The 18168-nt window shown below is 46.5% G+C and overlaps 1 protein-coding gene across 3 annotated transcripts in view; it reads left to right on the top strand.

Moving 5' to 3' along the window:
- Positions 1-18168, top strand: part of raraa (retinoic acid receptor, alpha a) — a 214239-nt gene that overhangs the window by 32272 nt on the left and 163799 nt on the right. For all 3 annotated transcript variants that reach the window (XM_029708857.1, XM_029708829.1, XM_029708838.1), the window contains exon 2: positions 14542-14600. The gene's annotated coding sequence lies outside the window, so the exon portion shown is untranslated. The remainder of the gene's footprint in view (positions 1-14541; positions 14601-18168) is intronic.

The following is an 18168-nucleotide window of genomic DNA, read 5'->3' as shown; positions in this document are numbered from 1 at the left end:
GATTCAAAGATGTCTTCAGAAAGAATGGGCTATCAGCTATTACATGACACCTTGAGTTTGAAAAACTCTCTTTTGGTTATTGAACTACAGTAAGTGAAGTGGTAACAGAATTGTGGTAACGGAATTTGATCATGGGTCCCTGATCTGTACTACACAAATATGAATGGATATTACATATTTCTACCTTTGTGTACCTATTTAGGAAACATCACCATGAAGAGAACTTCATGGTGATGCCCTAGTAAGAGGACTTCATGGTGATGCCCTAGTAAGAGAACTTCATGGTGATGGCCTAGTAAGAGAACTTCATGGTGATGCCCTAGTAAGAGGACTTCATGGTGATGCCCTAGTAAGAGAACTTCATGGTGATGCCCTAGTAAGAGGACTTCATGGTGATGCCCTAGTAAGAGGACTTCATGGTGATGCCCTAGTAAGAGGACTTCATGGTGATGGCCTAGTAAGAGGACTTCATGGTGATGGCCTAGTAAGAGGACTTCATGGTGATGCCCTAGTAAGAGAACTTCATGGTGATGCCCTAGTAAGAGGACTTCATGGTGATGCCCTAGTAAGAGGACTTCATGGTGATGCCCTAGTAAGAGGACTTCATGGTGATGGCCTAGTAAGAGGACTTCATGGTGATGCCCTAGTAAGAGGACTTCATGGTGATGCCCTAGTAAGAGGACTTCATGGTGATGGCCTACTAAGAGAACTTTGTGGTGATGTTTCCTAAATAGGTACACAAAGGTAGAAATATGTAATATCCTCCTTTACATACTGTATTTGGGTATTTTTCTACCAACTGACTATTATTTTCATGACATTGGCAAAGTAGTATACCTCCATCTATTGGTCATGTCATTGCCATTGTTATGAACGTTCGTCCCACAGACGCCGCAGCCACATTGAGGACCTAAAGTAGAACGGGAGCTAATGACTGTTTCGCCCAGTGATGTAGTGGAGTCACTAAACCTCGAGTCCGAATCCAGTCCCAAGTCCCCAGTGCTTGAGTCCTGGTCCAAGTGCTCAAGTCTGAGTCGTTGGGTCTACATGAACTCAAAATAGTTATTTACCCTGTCAGATAGCGTAGTGGCAAGAGGAATTTAGTCAAATTGTTTGCTTTTCCTTTCTTTCTGTGGTACAACATTTTTGCCTATAGGCTACAGGTAACATTACCAGGGTCACTTACAGTTGCGAAACGTTCTCGAACGTAGCAGATATGCTTGATAAGTGCAAAATGCGGCCCACCGATGCACGATAGAAGTAAAATAAATGGAGCGCAGGTATTATTGGTCATGTCTATTGAATGGTAGCCTTTTTATATATTTTTATTTCACCTTTATTTAACCAGGTAGGCTAGCTGAGAACAAGTTCTCATTTACAACTGCGACCTGGCCAAGATAAAGCAAAGCAGTGCGACACAAACAACAACACAGAGTTACACATGGAATAAACAAACATACAGTCAATAATACAGTAGAAAAAAGTCTATATACATTGTGTGCAAATGAGGTAAGATAAGGGAGATAAGGCAATAAATAGGCCATGGTGGCGAAGTAAATACAATATAGCAATTATACACTGGAGTGATAGATGTGCAGAAGATGAATGTGCAAGTAGCGATACTGGGGTGCAAAGGAGCAAGATAAATAAATAAATACAATATGGGGATGAGGTAGTTGGATGGGCTACATACAGGTGCAGTGATCTGTGAGCTGCTCTGACAGCTGGTGCTTAAAGTTAGTGAGGGAGATATGAGTCTCCAGCTTCAGTGATTTTTGCAGTTCGTCCCAGTCATTGGCAGCAGAGAACTGGAAGGAAAGGCGGCCAAAGGAGGAATTGGCTTTGGGGGTGACCAGTGAAATATACCTGCTGGAGCGCGTGCTATGGGTGGGTGCTGCTATGGTGACCAGTGAGCTGAGATAAGTCAGCCTAAGGGCCTAGAATAAGCCGTTATCGCTGAGGAAAGGAGGGAGACTTGGCTACGTTGGCTACAGAATCTGTATATGAAATGCAGTGGGCAAAGGGGGAGGGTTGAACGAGACTACAAATTCAAAGACGGCCTACTTTTCTATAGCCTTCTCAAGGAAGACGAAAACATAGCTAGACTGTCGTTTTGCTGTTAAACTGAATGCTGTTATTGTTTTTAATTTTGTAAAGAAGCTTGTGTTTCTTAACCAGGCAAAGAGTAGCTAACTAGAAGGCTGGTGGTGACTGGTTAGCAAGAGAGTCACGATGCGATGTGTATAATCGGAGGTGGAACCGGAGCGGAGCCTGTCTGCCCACACTCATCATTTGCTCACCAGCTGATGTAGGCTGTGTTTACCGGGTGTGACTGGTCCTTCCCACTGCTGAACAGAACTGTGTTGCGCATCTGTGCTGCTAATATTACTTGTGCTTATCACCTGAAAAGCTCTCAATCTCCAAAAACTCCACTTAGTAGTCAGATTTTAGTCAGAGATCATTTTGTCTCGTTTTAGTCAACTAATTAAAAAAAATATATCAATTTTTTTTCTGGGTCTATTTAGTCAGTTATAGGCTCATCAGTTGCCACTGAGAAATGGGTGTTTGACGAATAGTCAAAATTGTTTTGACGAAATAAGCACTGTTAGCCAATTTAATTGTAACAATTCCGTTACAAATATTTCTAAAATTCTGTTACCAATTTGGTAACAGAATTTTGAGTTTTAATCACTTAATAATGCATTAAAAAAAATTATATCTGTAAAACACTAACTAATTGAAAGGTTTTACCTTTACTTGTTAGTTCTGTGAACTTTCATTATCCTCTATCCTCATGAGGGAGAGAAATGAGAAAATATCTTAAATATATGTGGATTTTTGGTAACGGAATTTAAGGCACAAGACAATGTTTATGTTACAAAAGGCAGAAGAAAATGATCCTAAACTAAATAAAAGTGTTGATATTTGTTGGCAGGGGTCTGTCTTTCTAATGCCTTTTAAGACTTTTTCTCGTAGATGGTTTATAAGACCCCCTTTCCATTTGTTTGACAAGAAATCAAAGCCTTTGCTTATTCAAACATTGTAGGATGGAAAATGGTATAAAAAAAAATCCATTCACTTAAAAAAAATATTGACTCTTAACTTTCATTTGTTACTCATTTTGTCATGCTCCTATGAACCTCACATGTTGGTGCTCATGGGTCCTTTTACATGGAAATGTCCAATTACAGTTTCCAAGGAAATGTGTTATTTTCCAGGAAATATCCAGCTAATAACAAACATGTGCTCTGCTCTTACAGCTTTCAAACGAGTGTGTGTGTTCGTAATGTACTACACAGACGGAAGGAAAAGGGGGAACAATGACACAGAGTGACATACAAAGAAATTCACACAGAAACAGCAGTAGTAGTTGTAGTAATAATAGTCGTCATCACATTACTGTTTGTCACCACTCAGCATCCTTAAACTTTTATAGGCCCGTTCCCTCGAGCAGCTAAAGCCAAACTAGGCTATTCTTGCCTCTCTTTCTCTCTCTCTCTCTCTCCCCCCCCCCATTCGGTATCTTGATGTTTTAAGTATTTACTCACCGTCACCACTTTACCTTCCCATGTGCCTCTGCTTGGCTGAACAGATGACTACACAGCCAGAGCTGAAGCTACGACCGTTTTAGTTGTTTTTATTCATTCTATCGATCTCATCCCTCTGTTCTAAATCTCCACTGATGTGTCTTCGGCACTGAGCTTCTGTTCTGTTCCTTTTTTTTCCCGGCGCATTCTTTTCATTTTTCTTCCCCTTGTCGTTTTTTTGTGGTAGTGTCAGATTTTTGTTATGTATGCACCTGGTGCCTTTGATCGCAGCCCTCCTCTGTTTTGTGTACATTGCATAACCACCCGCTGCTACCATGGCTAGAGGTGTACCCTCCCCTCCTTCCCTCCCTCCCCCTCTCGTTCTGCCTCTTCTGTTTCTTGGCAGCCATCCAGGTCACCCTCTGCCTCCCTCTCTTCCTCCCCTGTTCCCAAACCTTGAAAGTCGGCTCAGTTGCTCTCTCTCTCTCTCTCTCTCTCTCTCTCTCTCTCTCTCTCTCTCTCTCTCTCTCTCTCTCTCTCTCTCTCTCTCTCTCTCATTCTCCCAGTTGTCTCATTAGCTGCCGAGGAGTCTCTGTATGTGTCTCCTCCCAGGCAAAGTCTCACTTGACTGAGCGTACCACTTGCAGTAGCAGGGGCTCGGTACATTATTACCACAAAGCTGTCACCAACAGTATGAAGTAGCCTCTCCTCATAAGCCTTGAGTGAACACAGGGCAGGGAGCCTCTTAATAACACACACACACACACACACACACACACACACACACACACACACACACACACACACACACACACACACTACCCATCCTGGGTGTTTTTGGCACCCAACCTAGGTGGTCCGAGGTGAGGAATGCACTGTGCTGGATACTGTTCCATCTTCCGCCCTATGTGTGTGTGACAGTCAGAGGCCTGTTTTGGATTGGCTCAGGTTTCAGGGTTGTGCTGGAATGGGCCTCTGCCTTATTGGCACCCTGACCCCCAGGGGTCATTGTCCATTACCACATGAAACCACATAAATGTCACCGGCCCTCCTGCTAAAGCCATTTGTCTTCTCCCGGGTCATTCGTCCACATCCCAGACCCCCACCTGCTTTAGTCTGACCAGCTCTCTCTCTCTCTCTCATGGACACACACACACACACAGCATGCACAGTAATGGGCGCACACACACACACACACAAGAGCACGAGCGTACACACACACACACACACGCCCTCCCACCATCCGAAGAAGATAAACCCAACCGCTCCACTTCAAACAGCCTCAGAGGAGCAGGGGAGCTCATCCCACCATCCCTCCCTCCCTCCCTCCCTCCCTCCCTCCCGCCGGAATAAAAACACACTGTTGAGAGGAATCTTATCTGCTCCCATTGTTCTTCATCACACAGTGGTACTTCACTCCAAAGGCGTTTTGAAGTTTCACTGTCTATTGATGCATCCCCACGTCTTTAGGATAGCGAATGATTGTCCAAATGACCAAGGAGGTCACTTAACCTCTGACCCTCTGACCTTAGCTTGATTCATGTGGTCATCTGAAGATTAATGTGGTCAACAGACAGAGATGGAGTTGCACTCAAACATATTCAGTAGTAGTACTTGTTGGTAGTAGTAGCTCGCCTAATGTCATCACAAACACATCGGGTCTAATGGAAATCCATGAGGCTGTTTTTGTAAACATGTCATCCCAGGTATTTAAAAAAATAAAATAAAAATAAAAATAAATGCATTTAACCTTTTATTTAACTAGGCAAGTCAGTTAAGAACAAATTCTTATTTACAATGATGGCCTACCCCGGCCAAACCCCGGACGTCGCTGGCGGACGATTCTGGGCCAATTGTGCACCGCCCTATGGGACTCCCAATCACGGCCGGATGTGATACAGCCTGTAACATGACTCCATTCAGGTAACATGACTCCATTCACATTTAGTAGCCTCTTTGTGTCCCTTATTTGAGTGCAAATTAGTTGGTTAAACCATGAACCTACATAGAAAGCACAGTGCATTATCAGTACACAAGGCATACATACTTACACATGCAGAGTTGTGTTGGAGGGCCAGTAGGAGGCACTCTTTCCTCTGGTCTAAAGAATATATCCCAGGGCAGTGATTGGTGATATTGCTCTGTGTAGGGTGCCGTCTTTCAGATGGGATGTTAAACGGGTGTCTGGACTCTGTGGTCACTAAAGATCCCATGGCACTTATCATAAGAGTAGAGGTGTTAACCCCGGTGTCCTGGCTAAAATCCCAATCTGGCCACCATGGCCACCTAATCATCCCCAGCTTCCAATTGGCTTATTCATCCCCCTCCTCTCCCCTGTAACTATTCTCCAGGTTGTTGCTGTGAATTAGAATGTGTTCTTAGTCAACTTACCTGGTAAAATAAGGGTTAAAAATAATACATACTGAGTGGTTGTTTACAAGATGCTGTCAGGCGCGAGTCTTGTTGATGATAAATAAACAGGGAAGTGTCCTCCCTAATGATGGCGTACACCCGACGATGGCGTGTATTGATTGAAAGATTGAATGCGCCTCTCGAGGGCCTTTCCAACATGAAGCATCACTCCACTGCTGTTTTTTTTTTACAACCCCCCCTTATTTATCTTAGATGTCCACATTGGTTTCTAGAAGGGAAAAATGAACACATTCATCACTGGAGGATGCCGATAGAGAGAACGTTGGTAATATGAATGTGATAACAGATGAACAGACTATCACACAACAGTCCGAGAGAAGCGCTTGCTTATAGTGCTTACATTCAAAATGGAGGCCTTTGTTTTTGTTTTCAACGGTCTTTCTTTTGAAATGAGTGGGTTGGATAAGCAAGTCATTGGAATTGTGTCGTGTCGGCTATAGCCGAGTCGAGGTCAATTCAGGAATTTAACTCTACTCTTAATAATGGACTCCATGTGTCATTCGACTAAGAATGGAATTGACTCCAGCTGCCGATACTGTCATAATGCAACGTGTGCTGCGTTTTCTATTTCTATTTTATGTACATTTTTATCTACATTTCTATCTGCTCTCATTGTTTCCCTCTCCTCTCTCTGTTCTATGTGTGTAGAGCTGATTCTGTCAGGGTACCAGAGGTGTATTGTTTTCCTATAGCAGTTTCAGGAATGCGTTTGTTGTCTTTTTCTCTGGTTCTTTTTCAGACTTCTCATGCTGAGATCATAGAAACCCCTATATTAATATGCTGGTTCGTTGAGTAGCTCAGGGAGTGCTACTTTTGAGCTTCTCCACAGTTTCCCAACGGTTCATTTTCAGTGTTACAATAAGAAATCAAGGATCTATTTAAACTATATCTGTTTTTTTAGTTGTCTCCGCCTTTGACCTACTTTAATTCTATACTTAGCTGTGCTTTAACCAAACCTCTACCAAGGCGAGGAAATGTATTTACTACAACAGTTAAAACGTTGCCAAAAGCTCAATGAATAGCCAGCCCATCCTCATATAAATGGACCCGATCTCTGTCCCATCCCAGTAACATGCACCAAAATCAGTGGGCTCATCAGATGCAAGATTTTGTCGAGCTGTCTTTTTTAAAACTGGCGTTTAACCCCTTTATCTTTGGGGGGGGGGGGGGTTGAAGAGATCTTCGTCTACTTGGGAGGGAGCCCCCCCCTGCACCCCTCCCCCACTGATCAATGTGTTTTTTTAAAGGGCAAGGGGGTGAGTGTATTGGTCTGCCTGAGAGGGGGTCTCTTTAATGTTTAGTTTTTCAACAGGCCTAGTAAAGTTGTAATGTGGCTGCGGCGCTGCAGCCTCGGAGCTGGGAGGCAGGCTCCGACAACCTCGACCCCGGCATCATTTGTTTGGACGAGGACCCGTCAGCGCCTGTCGCGCGGCCCATGATGAAGTGTCACCCGGTAATTGTCCTGCGAAGCATCCACATCTCCACGGGGCTGGGAGGAGGGAGGGAGGGTGGGGTGAGCTGACGGGGAGAGAAATGATCCCCTGGTCTCCTCCTAGTCTCTCTCAGCTGCACATTTTTAGGGGGATGCCGTGTGATTCCAGTTTTACCAGTGAGTCCTAAGGAGTTGGGTCTGTTCAGTTGTTTCAGCAGAACAAAGCATGTGTGCTGCGTGTGAATACTGTATTTGTGTGAAAGCTTATCGTACCTTACAGTAATAGGCTATAGAGCCTGTGTTTAATCACAGCAGATCCGTACAAACCCCATACACACATTTCCATCTTACCATTATATACCATCATTTTCTCTTTCCGCTCTTTGTGCTTGCATTGGCTGAAAACACGCCATACGTACGGCACTTAGACTTCAAACCAGATTTTTGTCCTATTCCACAGAAAAAAATAAAACTACTCTGCTATCTGTCTGGAAAAAAAATATTTGTAAGGCCGGTACAGTTAGTAAACAGATTTAGCGGCTATCGATCGTGAGATGTCTCTATGTAATGAAAAGCTTTTACAGGACACGCGTGGCTATTTATAGGCCGATCCATAACGTTGGATGTACAGTGGGGCCTAATGTGCCTTTCTCTGGCGGCTGCTGCATAAATTGTCAGCGGGAGCATTAAATCAGAACTACTGCAGTAAATGGCGGGCCCTGTGATGGAGGACAGGAAGCAGGAGAGGGAGGAGATCAGGAAAGGGAAGAAGGTGAGAGGAGGAGGAAAATGGAAGGAGGGATGAGAGTAGAAAGAAGAGGTAGGGAGGAGAGATCAGGCCATGAAAGGAAGAGGAGAACAGCAGTAGTAGAGAGCCAAGGTGGGGGATTTTAAAAGAGGATAAAACAGCTAGAGAGACTTGAGATTTAAGAGGAGGAAAAACAGCTGAATTCATTGCAGACCATTCATTGTAGACCATTGCAAAAAATAAACGTCCTCTCACTGTCAACTGTGTTTATTTTCAGCAAACTTAACGTGTAAATATTTGTATGAACATAACAAGATTCAACAACTGAGACATAAACTGAACAAGTTCCACAGACATGTGACTAACAGAAATGGAATAATGTGTTCCTGAACAAAGGGGGGGGGGTCAAAATCAAAAGTAACAGTCAGTATCTGGTGTGGCCACCAGCTGCATTAAGTACTGCAGTGCATCTCCTCCTCGTGGACTGCACCAGATTTACCAGTTCTTGCTGTGAGATGTTACCCCACTCTTTCACCAAAGCACCTGGAAGTTCCTGGACATTTCTGGGGGGAATGGCCCTAGCCATCACCCTTCGATCCAACAGGTCCCGGACGTGCTCAATGGGATTGAGATCTGGGCTCTTCGCTGGCCATGGCAGAACACTGACTTCCTGTCTTCCAGGAAATCACGCACAGAACGAGCAATATGGCTGGTGGCATTGTCATGCTGGAAGGTCATGTCAGGATGAGGGAGGAGGATGTCTTCCCTGTAACGCACAGCACTGAGATTGCCTGCAATGACAACAAACTCAGTCCGATGATGCTGTGACACACCGCCCCAGACCATGACGGACCCTCCACCTCCAAATCGATCCCGCTCCAGAGTACAGGCCTCGGTGTAATGCTCATTCCTTCGACGATAAACGCGAATCCGACCATCACCCCTGGTGAGACAAAACCGCGACTCATCAGTGAAGAGCACTTTTTGCCTGTCCTGTCTGGTCCAGCGACGGTGGGTTTGTGCCCATAGGCGATGTTGTTGCCGGTGATGTCTGGTGAGGACCTGCCTTACAACAGGCCTACAAGCCCTCAGTCCAGCCTCTCTCAGCCTATTGCGGACAGTCTGAGCCCTGATGGAGGGATTGTGCGTCCCTGGTGTAACTTGGGCAGTTGTTGTTGCCATCCTGTACCTGTCCAGCAGGTGTGATGTTCAGATGTACTGATCCTATGCAGGTGTTGTTACACATGGTCTGCCACTGCGAGGACGATCAGCTGTCCGTCCCGTCTCCCTGTAGCGCTGTCTTAGGCGTCTCACAGTACGGACATTGCAGATGTGGCCAGGGCAATATATTGCAGTCCTCATGCCTCCTTGCAGCATGCCTAAGGCACGTTCACGCAGATGAGCAGGGACCCTGGGCATCTTTCTTTTGGTGTTTTTCAGAGTCAGTAGAAAGGCCTCTAGTGTCCTAAGTTTTCATAACTGTGACCTTAATTGCCTACCGTCTGTAAGCTGTTAGTGTCTTAACGACCATTCCACAGGTGCATGTTCATTAATTGTTTATGGTTCATTGAACAAGCATTGGGAAACAGTGTTTAAACCCTTTACAGTGAAGATCTGTGAAGGTATTTGGATTTTTATCTTTGAAAGACAGGGTCCTGAAAAAGTGACGTTTGTTTTTTTGCTGAGTTTATATTTGTTTCTATGGTTGCAGAGCAGCAGTGTGGCCCTGGCAGTGCCTCTCTCTAAATGAGGAGAAGGCCTCCCTTTAATGGGCTAGCCGGGGGCTCTCTCGCTTTCTCTTTCTCGCTCACGTGTTCTCTCTCCTTTTTCTCTCTCTTTCTTGCTGTTCCTCTCTCTCGCTGCAGCTCCCCACTGGGTTTGCAGCATTAACACTGACACACAGGGAGAAGAGAAGCAATAACGCAGCCCAGATTACCAGGAACACGCACACACACAGCCGAGATAATGATGAATATCTCTGCTGATTAGTTAGCTTAGCAGAGGAGGGAGGGAGGGGCTGATGCAGAAATTGGGGTGCAAATGATGTGGAGGATAACTATCTTCAGACGCTGCTTGACAGTTGAAATTAAGGAGGGGTACTACTTCAATTTGGGGCTTGCCTGAATAGAAACGTTGCTGTTCGGGGAGATGGGCAAGTAGGGGGCACTCATCCCCATGGACCAATGAAGCTTTACACCTGGGCCCGTATTAGCGTCTCAGTGTAAGAGCGCTGATCTAGGATCAGCCTTTTGGCTCATAATGAAAACGGATCTTAGATCAGCAGTCCTGCCCTGAGACTCTTTTTGAGTACGGAGCCCTGATGGTCCCATGAACCCATCTCCTCCACAGGTTTCACACGACAAAGAGCCTCTATTGTCCAAGATGGTGGTTTTAATTAAAACCGTCAAGACCCTCTTCATTAGAGGAAGACCTCTTCAGCGGAGGGAAGCTGAGCCCCCCTATTAGCCCCAGATGGTTATATACAATGGGAGCTATTGCTAGCTAGGCTGTAGACTAGAAGCTAGGCTAATGGAAAAAAAGGTGTCTTTTAATTGTGCCTTGGATGGGATCCTCTCTTCCAACACTGCTCCCAGGGCTCCCAGCTGCTCTGACGTGGCTGGATAACTGGCTGCTGAAAGGTTCCTCGAGCCAGAGCTAAGAGACAAAACGGGTATTGGTTTGGAGGGCCTCCGCGAGCCCGGCGGTGCTCGCTAGCGCAATAAACGAGCCGTGGACGAGCCAATTTCCTCTGGCATGGCACCCCTCCGAGGAGTTTGCCGAGTCAACGAGAACCACCTGGGCCGCACGGTGATTGGCCCTGGCAGTGCAGCGTAGCGTTCTACTCGTCAAAGTGTACTGAGGTATTGTTGAACCCAATTTGGTGGTTTGACTGCTGAGGAAAAATGTTTACTGTAAGAGAACGTTTGGAGGTTTGTCTCAGAAACCCAAAGACCAATGTTGTTATTGTTCCCCTGGTGGTGTGGACAGTATGCTAAATGAGCTACATCAACAGGGATTCAACCATCTGTAAAATCAATGTTTTTTTTCACCCATCTGATCTTCATTGGGCTCTTTGGCCTGTTTTGAGGCTTCGGTTCAGTATTGTGTTGCTTGTTGTTTGGACAGAATTAGACTAGTTGGATTAATTGAGTCTGGCGTGTATTTCACTGTGTTTGTCAAATGTTGTCTGTGGTCAGGGGTCAGGGGTCAGCAGTGGCCTCAGGATCTAGGTCACTACGAGGAGTTGGGGACATGGCCGTGTGTGTGACCCTCCGTTCCTCCTCTCCTCAGGGAGTATCATGGATGGGTGACTCAAATCTAATTTTATTGGTCACATGCACATATTTAGCAGATGTTATTGCGGGTGTAGCGAAGTGCTTGTGTTCTTAGCTCCAACAGTGCAGTAGTATCTAATTCACAACTATACACACAAATCTAAAAGAATGGAATTAAGAAATGTATAAATATTCGATTGAGCAATGTCGGAGTGGCATTGACTAAAATACAGTAGAATAGAATACAGTATATATTGTATTTTAGTCAATGCCACTCTGACTGCATACTGGCTGGAGTACAGTAGAGCTGATTGCATTTGATGATAGCAATACGTATCTTAGTGTGTGTGTCTGTCTGAGGAGGGGGGTGTATCTGTATCTGACCAGAGGCAGGCTCACCCGAGGGGCCTTCACGGTCCACTGCCCAGGTCTGTTTCTGGCGGGCATATGTTCAGTGTTCATGGGCCGCCAACAGAATGAGAGGGCCAAATGCCAAGGAGCAGATCAGGGTCCTCTTCAGCTGGAGAGACTGACTGACGAACAACGAGGACACTTGACTTCAGCGAGCACAGGGTGACCAGAGAAAGATGGAGAGAGGTGGGCTAGGCAGTGAGCTAGGCAGTGGGCTAGGCAGTGGGCTAGGCAGTGGGCTAGGCAGTGGGGATGGAAATGGCCCTCTTTGCCCACTGCCTAGCCCACTGCCGAGCCCCCTCATCTCTCTCTATCTCCCGGCTCTATCTTCCCTTCTACGTTCCCTCCATCTCTCTCGCTCTTCATCCTCTCCTTTCTCTCTCTCCTTTCCGCTCTCTCTCCATCTTTCTTTGGTCACCCTGTGCTCCCTCTCTCCATCTCTCTCTGGTCACCCTGTGCTCCCTGAAGTCAAGTGTCCTCGTTGTTTGTCAGTCAGTCTCTCCAGCTGAAGAGGACCCTGATCTGCTCCTTGGCATTTGGCCCTCTAATTCTGTTGGCGGACCATGAATACTCTTTCAATTCCACTTATCACTTATCTCCCTCACTAGCTTTAAGCACCAGCTGTCAGAGCAGCTCACAGATTACTGCACCTCTACATAGCCCATCTATAATTTAGCCCAAACAACTACCTCTTACCCTACTGTATGTATTTATTTATTTATTTTGCTCCTTTGCACCCCATTATTTCTATTTGTACTTTGGACTTTCTTCCACTGCAAATCTACCATTCCAGTGTTTTTCTTGCTATATTGTATTTACTTTGCCACCATGGCCTTTTTTGCCTTTACCTCCCTTATCTCACCTCATTTGCTCACTTTTTATATAGACTTATTGTTCTACTATATTATTGACTGTATGTTTGTTTTACTCCATGTGTAACTCTGTGTTGTTGTATGTGTCAAACTGCTTGCTTTATCTTGGCCAGGTCGCAATTGTAAATTGTAGCCAAAGGTTATAATTAAGTAATGTGTCTACACTGTGTTTGACAGCTGCCTCAGTTTGCAGTGGACAAACAAACCCTCTAACTGATAACATTGAACAAATCACTTTCTAGTTCTGGCACATTATACTGTTCTGCTGGGCTACCAATCAATCCAGCTGACCATGTCTTCCTTTGAGATGCAACAGTCAGGCAGCACGATCGTTACCTTTGCTCTGTCTGTAGTGCCGATCGAGGCCTTTGTAGAACTGAGCGGTTTGATTTTACAAGAGCAGAATCCAAAAATGCCCTCTCTAGTTGCGAACGGGAAACGACCCACCGCGTGCGCTCCTTGAGGCAGGAACAGCCAGCCTGGTCAAGAGGGGAGGAAAAGGAGAAATGAAAGAGGGAGGGATGGACGGACAGGACGGGAAATATGAAACAGTGGAAGCTCTCTCTCTCTCACGCACACACTCTCTGTGTAGTGTCTGTGTGTCTTTGTTCGGCGGCGGGCTCCTTTTGGCACGTAAATCATAATGGATATCATGAACCAGCTGGGTTGGTGGGGCCTGTCTGTCTGGTGGCTGTGGGGCTACTGCTATGACCTGTCCTTTCTCTATCACACGCATCAGTTGATCACACACACAGACACATCAGTCAATTACTATGTATACACACACACACACACACACACACACACACTCGTATACCCATATGTTTGCATGTTATTCACACACATAGACATACTGTAGTAAGATACGTTTACACACACACATACACTCACACACACTTGTGCCAGACACACATTTAGCCCTCCTCGCCAGACACAATGGACATTAGTGGCTCAGCTTGCCTTCAGACTTGATGGGAGGGATGCAGAGAGGGATGAAAAATGGAACTTATCCTGTTTTATCCCCCCCCCCTTTCCCTCTCTCACTCCATCCCATATCTGTCACTTGTTTGGAGGACACAGGCAGCTGTGGGTACAATACATGGGACTGCATCTCCTCACTTGTACATTTAGGAAGTGTTTTCGCTACGGTGTACCCTAATGAATACTTAGTTGCACAGCAAAACACATTGCCAGTGAGTTAAGGCTTTGTAGGGCTCTCCGGCTGTACCCGACGCCGATCTCTGAATTTAAAGCACTGCGTCCTAACGTTGTTACAGTAGCAACATTTGTCAGTGTGAGTGACCATTAGGAAACCAAATTAAGTGTGGTATAGTGAGTGAGTAAGCTGTAATGTAATGGATTCCGTCATGGCTGACCCTCCCAGCTGAGCCAGGCCCAAATGGCTGTCATTTGTGGGGGAGACTGCAAGGAGACCTGGGAGCCTAGGGGTAGGAGTGGTGGTGGTGGGGGTGGAGGGGGGGCAGCTCCAGCCCACCCTGACTAATACAGCTAATAAACTTCATTTAAGCTAATGTCCTTTTCCTTTTGTCCCTCTCTTTATGTCTCTCTCCCTCTCTCTGTCTTTTGCTTTTTTCCCCCCACACTCTTTTGATCTTTTCTCTCTCTCTCTCTCTCTCTCTCTCTCTCTCTCTCTCTCTCTCTCTCTCTCTCTCTCTCTCTCTCTCTCTCTCTCTCTCTCTCTCTCTCTCTCTCTCTCTCTCTCTCTCTCTCTCTCTCTCTCTCTCCTCTCTCTCTCTCTCTCTATTGCTTGCTCTCTCGATTTTTCCTGCTTTGTTTTTTCTCTCTCCTTCTCGCACTCTTTTTTTCTCTCTCTCTCTCACAGAAGAGGGGTACCCAAGCTATCGATGCCACCTGCCATCCACCCGGAAGCACAGTTGGCCGGTGAGTAGACCACTCCATCAGTCTGAGCACTGTCATTAGAGCAGAGAAGAGGAGATCACCGGTAGGCAGGCACACACACACACACACACACACACACACACACACACACACACACACACACACACACATACACACGAGAGAGTCAACACCAGCTTACCGTATCACTCATTATCACAAACACTGCACTGTGTCCTAATGGTAGTGGAAGCTACTCCTTATGGGTAATGTTGTATACACTTGTGGTTAGTTTTGGATTGCTGTGCGTGTGACGTGATTGCTGTGTTTGTGTGTGTGTGGTGTGTGTGTGTGTGTACACTTACTCTCGCCCTATAGTTTCTGTGGTGGTGGGCTTTCACTTGTTCATTGGAGTGTGTGTAAATGCACAGTTGGGTGTTCATTTGAAGAGGAAGCTGTAGTCTCACTGTGGCGGAGGGTCAGATGGAAAATGGCGTAGGTACAGGCCCCTGTAAATGTGGCTGTTCTTTGTTTGAATGTCAACACTGTGGCGAGGACAAGCAAGCTTTTATATTTAGCAGCGGTTTGTTTCTTTTTCCTGCCGATTGCGTGTTACGCGAGAGGACAGAATACATGCTCACCGCTTGTACCGGAAAATGGTACGCAGGTAGATTTTGATTTTCCTTGTCCTTTTTGGATGTTGTGTCGATGTACGGAAAACTCTTTAACGTGAGCTGTGTTTGCCACCATTGAACGCCAAGAGATTTGCTTTACATAATATACCAGTACATCCTTCCTCTGGCTTCCCCTTAAGTGGAATCATCTTCCCATGTGCCACAAGTCCGGATCCGTTAAGATCAACTTATACCACAAGAACAATCATTTACAGGCAGGCCAACATTAAGATGATCAGATGCGTCTACGACTGAGGATACGCCTGAGGTCCACATATCTCCTCTTCAACTGAACTCGCGGCGCGTATTAGATCCCGGTACATAGCCATTTGTCGTGAGCAAAGCAGTCTGGGCCCCATGGATCCTGTTGATGAGGCGCGATCATTTTGACATGTGAAAGGTTGAGACCGTTTCCGACTATTTTGTGCAGGAAACCTAATGATATCATCCCATTTGCAGCCGAACCCCTGGTCCACAGGGATTTCTCTCTGCCCCTTGGATGTTGTCGAAGCCTACTCCACGCGAGAAAAACACTATGCTTAATTTCTCCGAGCTGAAAGCAGGAAGGGGGGTAGGGAGAAGGGGAAAAGCGAAATTTCATGGCCATGAATTATAGATCACTGTGTTTCTTGTCGGACACATTTTAAGTGGAAATGTCCTCCCGTTGCCCGTGTGTGTGTTTGAAGTGGAGGCCTATTACTGCGTGTTGTCAGGACTACAAGATTTCAATGAAATCCATAAGAAAAAGGCCTGAGGTGTGAGCTTGCCAGTCCGTCCGTCTACAGGGCTCTGTCTGCCAGTGTTAACCCACCCAGACGCGTCTGTATTTTTTAATAACGCAGCAATAACAATAAATCCTACAGGCTAATCACCCTCGGCTCTCGCCTCCAAACCAGAGCGACGCAACATTACCCAGCGCTCCCTTCAATTAGGCCATTTATCACGGGTCTTATCTGGCCGTGGGTTTGATTGAGTGTTGCGAGGGGAGGCGTTGAGGCTGAGTTTTGACGTGATGGGGAGGATGGGGGGCTGTGGGGGGTGTTGATGGTAATGGAATTGGGAATGGGGGGTGGGGGGGTAGAAGTACTCTCTAGAGGTGAGGGAGGGGGGTGAGGAGAAGGAGGTGAGGGAGGTGCGAGCCAGTCTGAACCAGATCGACAGGAGTGTATAAATCAAACCAGATGATAGGCTCCTATCCCGCTACTCTGATTTGCTCGTCTGAGCCGGCAGATTTTTCTCTTCTTCCCCCTGTTATGTGTGGGCTGGCTGGTAGACGAGGCCTCCCTCTTTTTCTCTCCCCTGAAACAGATTTGTCTGGGGCCCCTGTCCAATCTCCAGCCGGCTGGGTGTTGTGAGACAGGCGACACATTTTAATAACCAACTCGGAGGTGTAATTTAAGGGCCTGCGAGGAAGATTGGACTGATTTATGTGGGCCAGCCCTAATGGCAGCACAGATATGGCTCCCAGCCTAAATTGGTAGTAATGAAAGTTTTGTGCAAATGGAGGCTGGGAAAAGGCATCCTCGCCCAGTCTCTGGCTGTCCATCTCTATTTCTTTCTTCCCTTTCCCCCATCTTATTTCTCTCTCGTTTGAGATCGATCTGTCTCTCTATTCCGCTCTGCCTCCCTACTGTTTCTGACTACAGTGTATATCTCTCCCTCTCTCTTCATCTGTCCCGCCCTTTCTTTCTCTCTCTCTCTCTGTGTCTCTCTCTCTCTCTCTCTCTTCTCTCTCTCTCTCTCTCTCTCTCTCTCTCTCTCTCTCTCTCTGTCTCTCTCTCTGTCTCTCTCTCTCTCTCTCTTTCTCTCTCTCTCTCTGTCTCTCTCTCTCTGTCTCTCTCTCTGTCTCTCTCTCTGTCTCTCTCTCTGTCTCTCTCTCTCTCTCTCTCTCTGTCTCTCTCTCTCTGTCTCTCTCTCTGTCTCTCTCTCTGTCTCTCTCTCTCTGTCTCTCTCTCTCTGTCTCTCTCTCTCTGTCTCTCTCTCTGTCTCTCTCTCTGTCTCTCTCTCTGTCTCTCTCTCTCTCTCTCTCTCTGTCTCTCTCTCTCTGTCTCTCTCTCTCTGTCTCTCTCTCTGTCTCTCTCTCTCTCTCTCTCTCTCTGTCTCTCTCTCTCTGTCTCTCTCTCTGTCTCTCTCTCTGTCTCTCTCAGTCTCTGTGTGGAGATGTGGGGGGTTAGTGCAGATGGGTTGGGGGACGGGGGGGGGCGGGGACAGGGGGGGGGGCTTCTCCCGTGTTGTCAAGACAGATTCATCCATAACCACTGACAGATGGCTGTCTCCCTCTCCTTCTGTCCCTCCCTCCCTCCTTCTCTGGAATCACTTTCAGCAGGCCTGCAGCACTGACAGTCCTGCTTGAAATGCACCAGACCAGAGATATACATATTTGAAGCTGTCCACTATATCATCATGTCTACCTACCTATGCTCATCTTATATTCACTTTGCATTTGCAGTATGTGTCAAGGAGATACAAAAGCTGCACATACTCCAGGTTTAAACCCATTTGTAGTAGACAAGGAACCTAATATCGCCGTGACACCCGTATTTAGATTCCCTTGCACTTCCACGAATGCTGAGAAGTGTGTGTGTGTCCAGACTGGTCCACGGCTTCCTCTGACCATCATCACAATGAGAAGGAAGAAAATAGTGGGAGAGAAATAACGAGTGGCCCGAGATGGATAGAAACAGGCAGAAGCAAAGGGCAGTGTAGGAGGATAGAGGAGTGAGTGAGAGCCCCCGTCGGAGGGCGAAACCCCCAAGAGAATAGATTGTCTTTACCGCCCCTCAATGCAACTGAACATTTGATTTGAACGCGCGCCTCCCAGGCCCAGCACTTCTGTCCTTTCTCCCTCCTCCTACCACGCACACACGGACGACTAATAGAAATGTTTTTAGCGGCGGTGTTGGTCGCCTCCCCTCCTGTCCACTGACACGTTGAGTTAT

Source organism: Salmo trutta, chromosome 2 (genome assembly GCF_901001165.1).
Source record: "Salmo trutta chromosome 2, fSalTru1.1, whole genome shotgun sequence".
Classification (NCBI taxonomy): Eukaryota; Metazoa; Chordata; class Actinopteri; order Salmoniformes; family Salmonidae; genus Salmo; species Salmo trutta.
Note: the sequence above shows the minus strand (reverse complement) of the source record. Positions and strands in the feature narration are given on the sequence as shown.